Genomic DNA, 13,860 nt, shown 5'->3' with positions numbered 1-13,860 from the left:
CATAAAATTTCCTTTGATCGAAAATTCTATGCTAAAAATCTACAAAGTCTACCCACTACCAACAAAAACCGATGAAAATCAGTTCCAGTTCATAGAAACTACATCGAAAATAATAATCGTAGATAATTACAAAAGAACGTATTTAACAATGTTGGAAGAAGACTTAAACAAAGCGAAAAAAGTCGACAATATCTATTATTACAAACCTAAACAATCAATGCAAACAATAAGCGACAATACATCATGCGAAATAGCAATATATTTAGGAAATAATACCGAAAATTTATCATGTAACCAACGAATTGTAAAATTAGAAAAAACATTAATAATCGCGCTGGAAAAAGAAGGTAAATGGCTATTCGTAGCCCCAAAACCCGAAAATATTAGAATCGATTATAAAAATAAGTCTACGACACACGAAATAATCCACAATACAGGATTACTGGCTTTGGACGGAAAATGTTCCGCCACATCAATTAATTTTCAATTGTTTTCTTTAAATGAACTGCGACAAAATGAATTTATAACATATGTACCATTATATAACTTAACGAACGCAATCGGAATGGTAAACGCTAATCACCCTATTTTCAATTACAGCGTACCATCAAAAGTAATTATCAATCCACTAGAAACGAACGCATTAGGAGAAAGAATCGAAATCCTTAAGAAAAAACTAGATGAAGAACAAATATTTGGGCACATCCCTATCACATAATCGGAAATTATTCTATAAGTGCCATTAGCATGACTATGATCATTTTAATAATCATCATATTAACAATTTTCAAAGCTAAACATTGTCAACGAATTCGATTAATACAACAAACTAATGATATCGAACTAGCCCCGACTTTCGTGGCAAGACCAAAAATCATAGAAGAACTTGCATTTAGACCTACTGATGATAAAATTTACATAACTAAGGCACGCCCAAAAAAAAAAAAAAATAATGCCACACAAAACGCTTCATTATAACCTAAACATAATCCTACTAAAAGTGGAAAAGGAATTAAAAAAGGGAAAGCATATTCAAGTTTCACACAAATTTAATTATTTTAATTCCGTGCGAAAAATAGCCGAAATAAATTTCGTCTCCCAAAGGGGGGAGGGATGTTGTGCTCGTACATCGCACTCATTAAAACAAATTAAGCACTCTCAGCGCAAACGCTGGAATGTTGAAATATCGATGCTCCCGAACGAGCGCATCGACCCTCGATGTCGACACCGAAACTTCGAGAAAGAATATCACGCCATATTGTCGCGAGAGGGGGAAAAACCCCCAAGTCTATAAATTTACCAACTAACCAAAATTCGACAGTCTTTGACGAGAATTGTAACGATCGGTCTCGAGGCAATAAAACCTCGAATTTGTAACTTCTTAAATAAACTTATTGTTAACTTGTTGTAAAAGTATCGAGTTGGAGTTCAGCTCTTTTGGCCTAAATCCCTTAAATACTCATCCTTGATAACTCGTCCCTTCGCGACGGTCTTCGCGGACACAACATCACAATGTTATCCCTATGGTAACATGAATTTGAATATACCGCAAAATCAGTATGCAGTATTATACGATATGTATACAAACTTTCAACCGATGTACTACAATAAGGAGGCCGAATCATGGCTTACAAAAACGGATTTTCTCAAATATGCTCCTCTCATTGTGGTTGACTGCTCGAAGCAGAACGATTCTCTCAAGTCTGGGCCTGTTGATGTACGCCTTGAATTTGAAACAAGCACAAATATTCCTGCTCAAACATGCGCTCATTCTACACGATCGCATCGTTGAATACAATCCTGCGAGTGGTGGGGTGAAAAAATTGGTATAAAGTCATGGTGATGATTTTACTAATCGTCAGTCGAGATGGACTTTATCGTTGATCTCCAGGGTTTTAAGGGCTCACGCAATGAATTTATCCCGAAAGAAATATCAATTATTCGAGCCAACGATAAAATTTATAAACCTCTAACGCTGTTTTTCAAATCACCATATACTTGGGACGCGCTACCCGGTCGATATAAAATAACAAACAAATGGTTGGAACGAAATGTCCACGGGATTTCATGGGACTATGAGGGTCTACCATACACAACAGCGAAAATAATTATTCAAACAATCTTACAACGAGCTCGTGCTATATACGTGAAAGGATGTGAAAAGTCTTTGTGGCTGAAGAATTTCTTGGATCTGTCGTCGGAAATTATCGATATGGAGACTCTGGACTGCCCATCGTTGCAAAAGTTGCCGAAAAGTCGCCTCGATTGTCCTCACCATCACCATAACAATCCGAAATACAATTGTGCGAATGCGAATGTGAAATCGCTCAGAAGTTGGTTATATGTATATCTAGAATTGTGTGAACGAGGAATTTTCCAATAAACAAAACATTTTTGTTACGATGATACTTTTTTCCATATTTTTATTATAAACTCTCCTCCTTCTCCTCCTCCTCCTCCAATCAGTCTACAATATTTCATATTATTTTTACTATTATTAGTATGATTTTTCAATAATGATCACAATTATACATTTTTTTTCTCTTCACGAAGATTTTGGAATATGTTTGAACAAAATTTTACTCCACTTGTCGGCAAACGTTTCCATGTAGAGTTCTCTCGCTTGAGCCGCCTCCAACAGCTTTTTGAATTCATCCTCGTCTTGGTCGAAAGCCTCGGAAAGTCTCCCCGGTAGAAAAACCATGAATTGACCTCCGATGTTGGAGATGTATCGTTTTCCAAATTTCGTTTTCACCGATCGAATATGATGAATTGGATGATCAGTCCCGACCTCAAGTTCAATCAGTTTCTTCGTTGGTATGTTGTTTTCCAGCGTGGCAACTTTGTTCAAAGATGTAAACTCCATTTTTGAAGAGTGATTTTTTTTCTCGTCTGCTCTCGAACTAATGCAGCAGCTGACTGACGACGACGTTGCTCTCGATTTTTCTTGAATTTTTAGGGTTATTCCCCCTCTACCTCTTTTCGTGCAAGTTCATGCATGTCCTCCCTCTCCCGACATTTTCTACAATTTTTCCGTAGAGGGGCCGGAGCATCAATGTGATCTTCCATCGAAGACGTATTCCAATGATCATGGCATCGACGCAACGATTGAATTTCAACGTCGGATTTGTAGTAATATGGAAAACGCTCCCACAAAACATCCGTAAAGTCACTGAAATATTTCTTGAACGTTGATGGCGATATAATGAGGAGTTCTTCCGCCGTCATTTCACGAGGGCTCCGTATACAATAAATTGCATAAATATTCACTAGTTGTTCCATGATCCAACATTTTTCACACTCTCGACGTATTGGTCCTAGAGCATCAATATGAGTCGACATCCACGGTGGATTAAAATGATCGTGATAATATTGGTAAGACTGAACTTCACTATCACTCTTCAAATGTTCAGGTAATCGATCCCATAGCGATGGAATGAATTTACCATAATATTTTATGAGCAGAATCTTAGGAATTGATTCGAGTTCATTTTTAGTCAGCATCCAATGTTCTTTCAACGGATGGATCGCATACATACTCGCACATCTATCCATCTTGAGAATACTTTTCATACTGAAGTCTTGAAAAAAAAACAACAAAATGTCGAAAAAATCTTGAGACCTCTTATAGAATTATTGTAGAATAATTTTGCTCTTGAGCTGCAGACCCTTCCCCTTCCCTATCCGGCCCGCACATTAGCGTTGACGAATCAATGGCATTTCAAACTGAATGTTTTCATCTCAACATACACCCAGAGTTCAAAACTCTTAGAGAATATTTTTTTCTCGTTCACTCCGTCTCTCTCATGCTTTTGCTCTCTACGGTCATTCTATCTCTCTCACACCTCTCTCTCCAACGGCAGACCCTTCGTTATGCCCCCCCCCCCTCCCCTCCCTTATCTGCATCCGAGGCGAAGACAAATCCGTAACGCACTGGTCATAAATTAACACGATTTTTCTCATTCCATCTCTCTCACACTCACTATCGGCTCTATCTCTCCTTCTTTTTCAAGGGCCGCGAGAATGTGTGCGACACACACACGGCCCTACGGCGCGAGGCTTCCCCCTTCGCGCCCCCCTCTGGCCCTGGCGCTTCCCCGCACACCGCTCCCCCCTCGCCGCCATTTGAGCCAGAACTGGTATAGCCTTACTACTTAGGAGGAACGATCCGAAAAAATGCGGCAGGGACTGAACAGGGGTTCGAACCCGGGACCTCTCGATTGCCGGTCGAGTGCTCTCCCAACTGAGCTATCCAGACCGCCTACCACACTTAATTCGAATCGTCCTCGTAACGTTGTATTTCACAACGTTACAGTATGTACACGGTGTGTATCTCGTTACGCATAACGGTCATCGTATATATGCGAAGCCACGCGACGACGCACCGTACATGTTTGTATTCGTCGAGAACACTATAATTGTCTATACATTCGACGCGTCGTGGTTTCGAATTATTGTCGCGCACAAATGTAACGAAAATTTTCGAACGCACACAACGTATTTCAACAGGACATTAGAATAATATATGGTGGAATTTTTATATCGCAGCCGCGCATGTATATTGAAACGGCACTCCCTTTTATTCGAACGAAATATCACATTTGAATCCCGCGCCACGCGAGCTCGTACTTATCCGCTCGACGCGACTCTCCGTGGCTCGGCGTAAAAGCTATTACATTATTCAGAAAAACTCTTTTCTCTCATAATTACTCACATTTTGCGTTCCGAGACTACAATCATTTAATTTTTATACGAGGCAAGATTCAATTAAACAAAACAAATTAAAAATTCAGTTTAGAAGGCAATTGAGAGTGTCCAGAGAAAACTTGTCCAGAAAAGCCCTATTGCGCACTGAATCCAACGGAAATGACCAGTCGCGAACGAGCTTTTTGTTCCAGGAGAAATAATGATTGAAACGATCAGAAATTATTAATTTAACAATAATAAAAAAGAAAGTTTGATTTATTTAATTTAGAAAAAGCAAAATATGATTTTTGGTCGTTAAAAACATTTATTTTTACACAGAGATCTTTAAGTTCTCAAAAGCGAGGGAAAACAGCCTCAAGTTTGTCCAATCACGGCGCGAGCGGGAATTAGCGAACCAATCCGAGAATTTAGAGATCAAATTCTGGTCCGAGATTAATTTTCCAGGCGAATCAAAATTCGAGTTATTTTTAGAATGAATTATTATCATGATCTCTTTCTTTAAACGAGTATAAAAGGCCGTGCGGAGCAAGCACGGCAGCTCATTCTTGAATCAGCTCTCGCTTTAGTACAGAGGTAGTGACTCTGGAAACCAGCTCCAACAAACCAACCAACCTAAATACTCCAAAGTTCACGCCGAGAGGGAGGGGACTGAGCGATTCCGTTCAGGCCAAAGATTCAAGGGTGATAACATATCCATTCCTTATTGAGAGGGAGGGGACTCTGCGATTCCGTGGGGTCTGAAGATTCTCAATTCGGTTCCTTCCATTCCTATGCTAAAGAGGGAGGGGACGGTGCGATTCCGTACGGTCTGCAGATTCTTGGCATAGAACTATTTTCAAAAATTTCCCCTTGAAATTTATTTTGTTGGAAGCAATAGTAATCTATTTCGAAAGCATAAGCTTCCACTACTCTCTTTGAAGCGAGGGCTGTTTCCCACATCTAAATCATTTTAAACATTTGATCAAAATAAACATAAATTTGGTTGTTCAAAGATTTAATCAATCTCAGTTGTTTTGTATCGAGTCAAACTCCACACTCCTTTAAAATTATATAGAATCACAGGATTGATCAGATTGATTAAATTTGAAAATTAAGAAAGTAGGAACTAATTTCTGAGCTCACAGATAACATTTACAACTTAATTAAAGAATCGGCAAAAGAGAGCAGAAATAAAACTGGACAAATTTCTTGACATAAGAGAGCGATACCACGCGTAAATTGGTCAAGTTCATTGAAATTAGGGAAATATTTTCATATACACCCCGAAACACCAACGATTTGCATCACATTTAATTTTTTACACAAAAAACGGTGAATAAACACGATTGTTATAATTTCAAACACCATTTCACACGCTCTCGTTCTTTTCATGCCTGCTCCTAAAAATTTAGTAGCTCGAAAACACGCGTAGCAGGTCACGTCTAAAAGCGTAACGTTACAATATGCGTATGTACAATTTTGTCGTTGCAAACTGAGAGCGGAAGTCGCGATGTGTGTTCAAGAAAGGTCTTCGTACTACGTTAATATATATGTACGAATGTAATATATATGAATATATGTATTTTTTAAAAATTTTCACGCGACGATGAAAAAACGTCGATATGCGCGCGTCTCAATAATAAAGCGAGGTAACGAAAATTCAATATATACAATTCATATCGTCGAGATAATCACATTATTTTCTTTGCAAACATTTATTGAATAAAATCACGTATACAGCAACGATCTCTGTAGTACATAATAATAATAATAATATAGCCTTTATTTTTCCCTTTCGGGTTACAGCTCGACTTCCTTAACATTCCATTTTAACACCTTTTTACATTTCTCGATATACATAATTTACACATAATTTACACATTTCCTTATTCTACACCCTTCTTCTCTTTAGCCTATTTGCCTTCTCGCCCTTAACCTATACACGCTCCAATTCGAGAGAGAGAGAGAGATCATTCATACCCACACACATTCCTCACTCCTCTTACACCATTGCACGCCGCGCGCGACCTCCGTTTCCGCTGCACCTTTTTACTCCCTCCCTTCTACCCTCTCCACTCCTCAATCTTCTTCATCCACTCCTCCCCTTGACCCTTCCCTCCCAACACCTCTTCCCTCATACTTTGCCAACCCTACTCCGCCCCCCACCCCGTACATTCCTCCATCACGTGCTCCCACGTCTCCCTGCTACTCGTGCACATCCTACACTCCCTCCCTTCCCTGTGCTCCCAGTACCTCCCCCCTCTCATCTCGTCCCCTAGCCTGAACCTGGCTACCCTCCCCCATCTCTCCTCCTTCCACCCCTTTTTCAAATATCCCGGGATCCCTCTCTCCTTCACAAACTTGTAATCCCTGTTACTCCTTGACTTAACCTTTTAAGCGGCAGAACCAATTCGCCTCATAGTGCCCAAAATGCGGGAAAAAAAAAGTATTCAGATTGTTACGAAATTTAGTACTCGGAGGTTTTTGGGGTCGCTGATTACGAATCCGCTCTCAAAATTTCGAAATTCAAAATGGCGGATTCAATATGGCGGCCGAAAATAAAAAATTCGTTTGAATCGGATAAAAATTGGTACTCGGGGGTTTTTGGGGTCATCGATTACGAATCCGCCCTCAAAATTTCAAAATTCAAAATGGCGGATCCAATATGGCGGACGAAAATGAAAAATTCATTTGAATCGGATAAAAATTGGTACTCGGGGGTTTTCGGGGTCACTGATTACGAATCCGTCCTCAAAATTTATAATTCGAAAACAATATCTCATATGCCGACCATGCACGGGGCAATTTTGAATAGTATTTGTGTTACATTTATTCACATATAAAACTTGAAAAACTCAGGGTTAATATAAAATCAATATGAAGAGAAAGGTGCCATTGCAAAAATTTTACATGATCAATTCATGTGTCATAGAGAATCTTCTATTTTCAATTTATATACTCCGTAATCAGCGACCCCGAAAAATAATAAATTTCGACCGATTCAAATGAATTTTCGGATTTTTGACCACCATATTGGATCCGCCATTTTGAATTTCGAAATTTCGTAGGCGGATTCGTAATCAGCGATCCCGAAAACCCCTGAATGCCAATGCCTATCCGATTCGAATGAATTTTTGCATTTTCGGCCGCCATATTGGATCCGCCATTTTGAATTTCAAAATTTTGAGAGCGGATTCGTAATCAGCGACCCCGAAAACCCCCGAGTACCAATTTTTATCCAATTCGAATGAATTTTTGCATTTTCGGCCGCCATATTGGATCCGCCATTTCGAATTTCGAAATTTTGAGAGCGGATTCGTAATCAGCGACCCCAGAAACCCCCGAGTATCAAATTTGGTGATAATTGATTGACTTAATCACGAGATAATCGATGTGCGCCATATGGCGTCATTGCCGCTTTGGGCCCAGAAAAAATGTGCGCCATATGGCGTCATTGCCGCTTAAAAGGTTAATTATCCTCTCCCATCTCCCCTCCTCCTGCCTTACTCTCTCCTCCCTCACTATATTCTCCCCCTTCATATCCCCACTCTCCCATCTCCTCTCCACCTCCTCCAGATCCCATCCCATCCTTAAATAAAACTCCTTCCTTTCACTCTCCCATCCTCCTGCTTCCTGCCTTCTTCCTGCCCTTCTCTTCATCTCGCCCCTACATCTTCTCGCCAATTCTCCCCCCTTCCCCGTCTCCAATCTCTTCTCGTATCCCCATGCTCTCATCCCCGCTCGCACCTCCAGCTTATCCCTTTGCAGTTCCTCCCTCACCATATACCCCGCCACCCCTCTCGACACCCCCAGCACCCATCTTAAATACCTTTCCTGCAGCCTCTCTACTATCTCCCTTCCCTTCCACCCCCAAATCTCCACTCCATAACCCACTACTGGCGACACCAACTTATCGAAAAGCCACACTCTCCTTCCCCAATCGCTAGCAAACTTATTTTTCCCTATCCCCCATACGTTCCCCATTATCTTCGCCGCCTTCATCACCCTCTCCTCCACCTGCTCCTCCTGACTTCCATTCGGTCTCACCACATAACCCAAGTACGTATACCTATTCACCTCTTCTATCCTTACTCCTTCCCATTGCCATACCACCTTTCTTTTTCTTTCCCCTCCCACCCTACACCTCGTCACCTTCGTCTTTCCCGTATTCACCTCCAGCCCTTTCCCCTCTATGTACCTCTCCAACGTCCTCATCATCCCCTTCATCTCGTCCTCATCCTTCGCTAACAACACCACATCATCCGCATACGCCAGCGAATATACCTTCCCCCCACCCCCAGCTCCACCCCTCCCCACCGCCCTTTTTCCAGCTCTTCATCCATGTCCGCCAGCAACAGCGTGAATAGCTGCGGGCTCAGCGGACACCCCTGCCTAACCCCTTTCTCTCTGTCCAAAACTTCTCCCCTTTTTCCCCACCCACCTTCACCCTCGCATATGTCTCCTTCATCACCTCCTCGCACCTCTCAATTAGCCCCTCCCTTACCCCTCTCTTCCTCATACTCTCCACCAGCTTCGCCCTATCCACCGAGTCGAAGGCCGCCTTCAAATCAACAAACAACAGCACCACCTTTCCCCTCCTTTCCGTTATTTCCCTATTTATCAAATAGTTCAGTACGTATACGTTATCCATTGTTCCCATACCTTCCCTGAATCCCGCCTGACTCCTTGGCATCATCCCCTTCCCCTCCACCTCCATCCTCAATCTTTCCGCCAGTATCAAGAGACGCGGTAGCGGCTCGACGCCAAGTATTAAAAAAAAAACGAGAGTGTAAAAGAAAAATCAGCGCGAGCCCTGCCGCACTCTTATATACGCGAATATGTCGATTTATGACGTCATAAAGTTTTTCAAACTGTTCTCACGGATAAACCATTGCAGTTAAAAATCTGAAAATTGATGATGATTTTTTTACGATTTTTCTCTTTCAATTGATCTATGTTGCAAGTAAATCCGTTCATTCAATCCCGAGATATGATGATTTAGACGATTAAAATCGAGTGTTTCGGTACGCGCTAGTCGCTTAGAGTCAGAAAGACTTAAGTAGCGTTTGATTACCTTTGGACATACGTCCTTTGCACGAAACGTGACTTTTGTCCCGTTTCGTTTCGCCCAGTCCACTGCACGCGATATCCCCTCTATTCGCGCCCGATCGAGCGCGAGAGACAGCGCGCGTACACTCGTTCCCTCTCCCTCCCACTCGTCGTAACGTGGCGAGAGATCTATACGTATATCCAAAAATGTTCTTACGTTCTTTTTAATGCACCGCTGGTTTGGATATTTGGATCCAACAAGGCGCATTTTGAAGGGAAGGCATTTAGCTTTACTTTGATGTATTCGACAAGTCTCTACGACTTTCATTACGGGTACTATATCGTTTCAACAAACATTGATATTTTGGTTCGTTTGATTTCTTTTTCAACTGGGCCGCAAGTTCAGATAAAACATTTTGTCTCCTCAATTTTTCGATATATTTTTTTTTAATTTATTTTTCAGCGGAACTTCGGATACATTGATAGTGGTAACTGCAGTAAAACGGGGCCGGGTGGAAATTCCGAACTGTGAGAAATCAGATGGCTTGAAATTTCGAGAATCGCTCTAGTGCAATATATCTATATTTATGTAGTACCGGCTGGATTTTCGGAATTTGGAGCCTTCTGATTTCGCACAGTTCGAAATTTCAATCAGTAAAACAATGGGGTTTTTTGGAAAATTTGCGAGAAAAAATTTTACTTTTTCAATTCCAACACATTCAAATTTTATCAGATTTTTTTGCAAATTTTTGTCAACCAAAAATTTCTACATTGTACGTTAATAAATTGATCTGGAATTTTCGAGAACTATAGAGCCGTATTAGAATATACACAGTGGAAAAAATTTCATTTTTTCATTTGATTTTTTATTATTAACCGGTTGACTGGTAAGCTTTTTTTTCTGGTTTCCGTGCCAAAACTGGTACGAGCCAATAAATTACCAAAATACCTGAAAATTTGTTTCTGGGGATTTTCGAGGTTGCTGATTTCATTCCCAATCTTAATTTTCATGTACCTACCTTCGAAAAGGATGAAAATGAGGGTTGAAAGTGAATATTTCCGATTTTCCAGCGGCATGTTTTTATGTTATGTTACATGGAAAATCCAAATTTTTTAGGATGAAAATGAACAAAATTCACGATCCCCGAGGGGGTGAAAAATGAGGGTTGGAGGTAAAATTTTCAGATTTTTCAATGGGAAATTCTTATGATATATTACATAAAAAATGTTCGTTTTTGAGGGTACCAGATTCTTTCATCGAAGTAAAATAAAATTCGCTACCTGCGAAAGGGTGAAAAATAAGGTTTGGGGATGAAATTTTTAGATTTCTTAATAGGGAGTTTTTGTGCTATATTACATGAAAATTTCGAGTTTTTTAGAACACTAGCCTCTTCTATCGAAATGCACCCCAATCCTCATTTTTCACCCCTTGGCAGATCGGGAGTTTTGGTTTATTTTGATAAAGGACTGTCATGCTCGACAAAAAACATATAGTTTTTATGTGGAAAAGCATAAAATTTCCCGTTGAAAAATCTGGAAATTTCACCCTCAAACCTTATTTTTCACCTCTTAGGGAATAGTGATTTTTTTTTTTCATTTCAATAAAATAGTTTAGTGTCCTAAATAACTTGCAATTTCCATGTAATATAAAAAACTTTCTGATTGAAAAATCTGAAAATTTCACCCCAACCCTTATTATTCATCTCTTTGGGGATAGTGAATTTAGTTTTATTTCGACAAAAGAGTCTAGTGTGGAACTTGGAATTTTCGGGTAATATCGCATAATAACTTTCCATTGAAAAATCTAACAAAGTCAGCCTTAACGCTCAATTTTCACCTCCTTCAAGGTAAAAATTAAGCCCGAAACTCGATTCAGTGACACAAAAAACCCTTGTAAACCATTTTTCGTCCCAATCGGTTGAAAATTAAAAACGAGATTTCAATATGTACGCATATGATACATTATTACCAGAACTGACCAGACTTTTTTTTTTGTATATACCAGTCAACAGGTTATACCTGATATGAGACGCCGATGCTCATTTTTTAGAAACTTGTGAATTTTGCGGATTGGGAAAAAAGTGCTGCATACGAAAGGTAGTTTCTTCGATATGAGACAAACATTTGATGGATGCTTTTTACGCAATCCACGGTATCTTTTCTACGAGTTTTTCAGGAATGCTCTTCAGTACTTCATGCCATGTCTTATAAAAGAAATCGTTCAATAAAAAATTCAAAAACAAAAATGATACTTTTTCTATTTTGGATATTCTAATACGACTTCATGATTCTCGAAAAACCTAGATCAATCCATAACTGTTTGAAGTAAAAAATGTTAAAAATCTGATAACATTCTCATGAGCTGAAATTGAATAGAAGGTAAAACTTTTCTCTCCCTTCAAATTTCATAAAAAAAACCACATTGTTTCAGAGTTACGACAATCAAGGTACTTGAAGTTTCACTGGAAATTGGACGGAGGAAAATGTAAAAAAAAAATCAGTAAATAAACAATCGCTGACGCAACTCTTCTTATGCTTGAAATATCGTGTGCAATCTAATATTTCTCACGATACGCGGGAATTTTCAAAATTTTTCTTTCGCTAAAAACGCGATGATTGAGCGAAAAAAATCGTTTCCAATAAAAAAAATTGAAACTAAAACCTCAACTTTTGAGGATTCGCTCGTGGAATTGAGGAAAAAAAATTTCATGTGAAAACGCGGTCCAATTGAAAGGAGAATCCAACAAATCAAAAATCAACGTCTTTCGAAATGACGTAGCACCCGTAAAAAGGGTCGTAGTGACTTTTCGAATGAACCAAAGTAAAGGTGAATATCTTCCCTTCAAAATGCGACTTCTTGCATCCGAGATCTGAACCAGTGGCCTAGTAGAAGAAAAAAGAGCGCGGAACATTTTTGGTCTTTTATTCGAAAATTTTTCCCCGGTAGTAAAAACACTTGAAAAAAAGTAAAAAAAAAAGAGCGACAAATATTGAAAGACCGCAACCTTAGTTTTGAATGATCTTCACATATTATCATTGTTAATTTGAAATTTTCTTCCTCATTATTTGTTTCATGATAGGGAAAAAAATATAAGACCATTCTAATATAGACAAGATTTACATCATATAAAATTGACTAAACAATTTTTGTCCATCAACGTAGAAAAAATAACTATTTAATAGCGTTGAGTGCTTTCGCCACCTGAAGGTACTTACTCAACTTTAAACAAATCATTTGTAAAAAATTTTTTGGAGATAAGAAAAAATGTATAATTTTCCAAAATATTTAGTAATTGTTACTCTTCTAAAAAAAAAAGCGAAATCACTATAAAAATACTTCAAAAAAGTAAAAAAAGAACGCCAAGTATTAAAAAACGGCCTCTTTAGTTTCGAATATATTTTCAGTAAATGAAAAATTTCCTTTCCCATTATTTATTGCTAAAATGACATAGTAGGGAAATCAAAATAGGAAAAAAAATATGAGATCATTTTAGCATAGCCAAGAATTTTGAATAAATTTCGATTTCTGCAGAGAATCATGTTACACCTCCAACTGTACCGGCTAAAGATCTTTGTGACTTCAAGCGTTCCCAGAATGATTTTGCGATTAAGATATTGTTATTCTAATTTAATGCCCAAATTCACTGTCAAAATTACACACAAACTTGGCGTGGATGGTTTTCAAATGGAAGCTCGGCGAAGGAATCCTAATGCTCCATCCGTCTGCATCTAGAGCGAATTTCAATGCCCACTAATTCATTTGTTTCTTATTTTGTTATCCTTCATCCAGCCACGTATGAATTTTCTACTTGTCTACCTATCCATATACTGGATCATCACAAGTATTCTGTATCCTATTCTCTGATTCATTCACCAGATTGTCTATTTCTTTTATTCCTAAAACCATACTTTCTCAACATCATATTCGTTTGTTGATTCAATAATTTAATCCATTCGCCTATGTATTGTGTAATTATTCATTAAATCATTCATATTTGCTAATCATTTTATTTTCTTCATTAATCTCTATCATCTATATACTATCTCAGGAATCTATTTTATTCATCAAACCATTAATTTTGAATAGTATATTTGATTAATCGTGTCTTCCCGAGCTTCGATTTG

General features: G+C 38.9%; 1 protein-coding gene and 1 non-coding gene across 4 annotated transcripts in view; one reads left to right on the top strand and one right to left on the bottom strand.

The window, feature by feature from the left end:
• inaD (inactivation no afterpotential D) overlaps positions 1-13,860 on the top strand; it is a 2,962,486-nt gene that overhangs the window by 400,592 nt on the left and 2,548,034 nt on the right. The window lies entirely within an intron of this gene.
• TRNAA-GGC (transfer RNA alanine (anticodon GGC)) lies at positions 4,186-4,258 on the bottom strand. Its single transcript has one exon. It is a non-coding gene; the product is annotated as a tRNA-Ala (tRNA).

The sequence above is a fragment of the Venturia canescens genome, chromosome 9 (genome assembly GCF_019457755.1).
Source record: "Venturia canescens isolate UGA chromosome 9, ASM1945775v1, whole genome shotgun sequence".
NCBI classification, from domain to species: Eukaryota; Metazoa; Arthropoda; class Insecta; order Hymenoptera; family Ichneumonidae; genus Venturia; species Venturia canescens.
This window is presented reverse-complemented; position numbering and strand designations above follow the sequence as displayed.